The sequence below is a fragment of the Pteropus alecto genome, unplaced genomic scaffold (assembly GCF_000325575.1).
Source record: "Pteropus alecto unplaced genomic scaffold, ASM32557v1 scaffold103, whole genome shotgun sequence".
NCBI classification, from domain to species: domain Eukaryota; kingdom Metazoa; phylum Chordata; class Mammalia; order Chiroptera; family Pteropodidae; genus Pteropus; species Pteropus alecto.
In genome coordinates this window covers 7136990-7141861 of record NW_006436288.1, presented here as the reverse complement: position 1 = coordinate 7141861, position 4872 = coordinate 7136990, and the positions used below count along the sequence as shown (strand labels likewise).

General features: G+C 35.3%; 1 non-coding gene across 1 annotated transcript; it reads left to right on the top strand.

Annotated features, from left to right (window-relative positions):
• The first annotated feature begins 503 nt into the window (after nt 1-503).
• On the top strand, nt 504-622 carry LOC112480386. The gene has a single exon (XR_003046572.1). It is a non-coding gene; the product is annotated as a 5S ribosomal RNA (ribosomal RNA).
• Nucleotides 623-4872: the final 4250 nt, after the last annotated feature.

Below are 4872 nucleotides of genomic sequence, written 5' to 3'. Positions count from 1 at the left end.
AACTTTTAAAGAAACTACCAAATTGTTTTACAAAGTGGTAGTACCATTTTACGTTTCTCCTTATGGTTATAAGAGTTCTAATTCCTCCACATTTTCATCTAAACTCATATGGTCAATATTTTTAATTTTAGCCAATTAAATCTTGTCATTTAATAAGAAATATTCAGTAGTATCATCAGGATAATCACTGCCCAATGTCCAATGTCTTGAAACCATTGTTCCTTACATATATATTTCATTTTATTTTGTTTTTCTTTTTTAGTTGCCAGCTCTCTGTTATTTCATCTTTGCTAGAAACCTCCCTCTAGAAACCTCCCAAACATCTTTGCTAGAAACTTGTAGCAAAGACAAGAAAACACTCCACAAGAGAAAAATAAAACAATGACGTAAACAGACAAATTAAAAGCAAAGTTTGACTCACCAACACTGAATTTTAAAAATGGCTATATCTGGGTTCAGCTGAGAATTTGCTCTCCTGGTAAGGACAACTTAACAGAATCAGAGTCTATGGCCATACCACCCTGGACAAGCCCAATTCCGTCTGATCTTGGAAGCTAAGCAGGGTTGGGCCTGGTTAGTACTTGGATGGGAGATCACCTGGGAAAACCAGGAGCTGTAGAAGTAAAAAAATAAAAATAAATAAATAAATAAAGGATTGTAAGCTGACAAGTTCCTTGCAATCTGTGAGGTCAACCAAGGATTGCCTCGCCTAGAAAAGAAAAAAAAAAAAAACCAGTATCAGAACTCTCTTAGCACATTCCTTAATACTTGTACTCCTTGGCCTAAGGCAATTTCTTTTCACTCACTTACACAACAGTACATGTTTAAACTCTCTGAAGACCACCCCTTGCATGTAGAGTGGAGGCCAGTCCCTCATCAGAGAAACTTTCTCTGGTATTCAAACTAAAGTAGCCCTCCAGTTATTCTATTTCATGCCACCGTGGTTTTGTGTTTTGTATTTTACTTATCCTTACTAGATATTTTCTTGTTAATCTATTTTATTATTATTATTATTATCTGTCTTCTTTAATTAGAATTCTTTCCATGAAAGCATGTGCCTTTCAGTCTTATTCAGTCTATTTCCAGTAGCCAGAATAATGTCTGGCTCATTGTAAGTACTTAATACAATATGTTAAAAGAGTATTTTTTGGCTCTGGCCTTGGAGAAACTTACTCTAAAAGAAAAATAAACTTATAAAAATTTTAGTATCATAACATAGCTCCATGTTCACTCATATCTACTGTGGATGAAAAAGGGGTTCTCCTGGAAGTAACCTCACAGAGTAATTTGATCATAAACTCCTAACTGGGAGGTCAAGGTAGGTAGTCATGCCCCAGACATAAAAATCTTTAGTGACATGTTAAGGCTGCCCTGCCCATTATTCTTGTGCATTAACACACATTTGAAATGCCAGAAGTAATAGCAATTGAAGGCATAACCACAAGAGCACAGAATCTTGTTAACTGTCCTATAATCTAATCCTCACCTTGTTTTCTCCCACCTTATGTAATCTTCCTTAAATTCCCTCCTAATTCCAAATACATAAAAGAAACTGCAAACTGTTATCTCAGAAGCATTTGAGATCTTGCTATCTAGCAATTGACGATTGACGTCAGTTTTGGCTCAAATGATCTCTCATAAAATTCTCTCCGGGTTTGGACATTTCTTATGTTGCACTACTCTTTATGACTTTATTGCTTCTACTACCTATGAATATTTACTGACATTTCCTTGTCTGATTTTTTTTTTCCTGCCACTTACTGTTCTTATTGCTTCTCATTTCCTGTTCTAGAATTTGTTTTATCCTGGAACTTAAAGTTATCATCATACCCTCCCCTGGTATCAAAACTGTTGTAGCCACCAGCCCGCGATAGACACTCGGACCACCAGAAATCAGTGAGTTATAGGAAACACACTCTTTATTCAGCCAGTTGGGTCTGCCAGGGGTACACAGACCCCAAATCAAGCAGCCCCAAAATGTAGAGGTACAGGGTTTTTAAGCCCTAACCCCCTATTTTTCATCCTGTTTGAACACACAAGTCTATTTTTTTCTTTTTACTAACTGTCAACCCACAGGTCGGGTGTGCAAGCAGGGGTACAGAAGCAGAAAGCTTATTGTTAGAGTGTTATGTTCCCATGGGCAATAGCCAAGCAGTAATTTTTCAGCCAGCACAAAACCATGGGGAAAGAAAAATAACTATTTTCCTTGAGTTTATTATTTCTGTAAATAATCACTGCACCTTATGTTTTTGTTTTTGTTTTTGTTTTGTTTTGTTTTGTTTTGTTTTATACCCTGATACCAAATCCCAGGCATTCTTTCTTCACAGTCCTGTACATGAAAATGCCTTGAACTTTAAAAGGTGCCTTAACTAGATTTAACATGAAAATTGCCCAGCTGAGCCCAGTAATACCATAAAACTATGAGAGATTATATACTGCTTTCTCAAGACACTACATTTTAGGAATATTTGTTATTCGGCAAGTAGATAATAAAACAAATTGGTACCTGAATGTGAGGTGTTTTTGGAACAAAAACCTAAAATATATGATACTGACTTTGGGACTGGAGAGTGAACAGAAGCTTGATACTCCTTGCAGACACTATTTTCAAATTCTTGAAGGACAGTGAAGAAGTAATTATTGTTGGCCAGATGAAAGAGGGTGTGAGTTATGTAAGGCAGGACAATTAGCAACACCATCCCCTGAGTGAGTGTGGAAAACAGAGAGAGTACTCAACAAACATGTGGCTTTGCTAAGGAGATTTCCAAGCAGAATGTTGAAAGTGATAACTGGCTTCTTCTAGTGTCTATAATAACAATGGAAGAAAGATGTGAACTAAGGAAGAAATTATCAAATATTTTATTAGAATTTAGTGGAAATAGAGTCCACAACAGCCTTTCTAGCTAGCAAAAGTGTCTCAAAATAAGAAATGATTTCAGAACAAAGATCACATCCATGCCACTACCAGCAAAACCTGGTGTCAGGGTAAAAAGGAAGTCAAAGATGTGGCCATATGATCCTTTGTTGATACCTCGGAAAGATTAAAATGTGTTGCTATCTCATATACCTCCTAGGTAGATAACAGGCTTTTAAGAATATTAAGAGCATGTCTCTCAGATCTTATCTGCTTGGACAAAAAGCTTCTAAAAATTTCAAAGGCATCATCTCAAAGCACCCCCATGCTCATTCCAAAGGAGAATGTGGCCTATCCTGAAGATATTTATGAGTATGGCTTTTGTCTCATGGAAGGAGCACCAAAAATAATCACAGAAAACCTATACTGTTTAAGAGCATTATGCTGGCATAAAAATCAAAACCAAAACCAACCAACCAAACAAATAAACACACAAAACAACAACTCACCTATTTGGATCTGAATGTTGCTAAATACCAGAATATAATTATTTTCATATATTAACCTCATAATCAATCAACCATACTCAATTTACATATTCATTCGAATCTTTTTTAGATTCTTTGGGATTTTCTATGTTGTTGAAGTAAGAAACATCCAAACCTGGAGAGAATTTTTATAAAAACTTATATGAGCCACATAGAGAATACACCGAGAAGTGAGATTTCAAAGATGGAGATAAAATGCTTCGGAGAATAGCAATTTACAGTTTTCTTTTGTGCATTTAAGATTAGGAGGGAGCTGAGGAAGATTATGTGGAGGTGGGATGGGATTACAGAATACTTAAGATTATGTTCTCTCTTGTGGGTGGTCACATGGAGATTGGATTGCTGGGTAGTTAAGATTATGTGCTTTTTTGAGGGTGGTTACAGTTTATTTGGAAGGTGCACAAGAACAATGAACGGGCTGGCTTAAGACAAAGAAAAAACCTTTTATTAAAAAGTTATGTGCCTGGGGTGTGACTACCCACTATGACCTGCCCAGTTAGAAATTTATGATCAGATTACCCTGTGAGGTTACTTTCCATAGCACCCCCTTTTGCATCTATAGTGTGTATGATCATTCTAAATTTCATTTCTACCATGTTATGTATGTCTTCTTCAGTTATTTCTTACATAATAGTCCTCTACTTTTTTGTGCTCAATTAAAATGCTGAACATTTCTTTGTTGCTATACATTTCTTTTAATGGTTAGACAAGCAAACAAAAAAGATTCAAATGTGGGTTTACTGAAGTAACTGGGCATCTCATTGCCATATCTGATTGAATCTAGAAGATAATAATATTAGTGACAAAAACTAAGAATGACTCAGACAAGAGTTATTTAGTTAACCTAAAACTTCCTATGTACATCAAAGCTCCAGATAACTCTTTTTTGGCTTGGATTTCCTGATTCCCACGTTATCTTTCCTAAATTATTGCCTATAAGGTTTATCTTAGTCACAGATTTATCTGCCAATTTCTAGAATTTATTTTTTTCTCATTCCATTCCTCTCTCTTCTTGAATTGCAATACTAGCTACTTCCTCTACTGTATGTTAATATTAACAAGAAGAAGTTCAATTTTCTTAATCATTTCCACAATGATGTAATCCATTATAGCCACTGAAAGTCTTTCCTTATTTAGGCCAAGGGATTTGATGTTAGTTCCTCAATATAGTGATTACATTCTAGTAGCTCAAGAGCTTTGTATGCAAACTATTTTGAGACAAGTGGAGGAAATCGTAATATGTATTATCAGTGAAATTCAGATAACATCATTTGCATAGTAGACTTTGGCTTGGTTACGGTTTAAAAATTACTCTTGTTAAAATTGCAAAAGGTATATATATATTCCTCTAGTTGGAATGTCAGCTCAATAATTCTAAGATTACATTGCCATTGAGCTAGGACCTTACTTGCTCTGTGCTTTGTGTAAAGTTATTGTTTAGTATATAATTTTTTATTGATTTGATGAAAG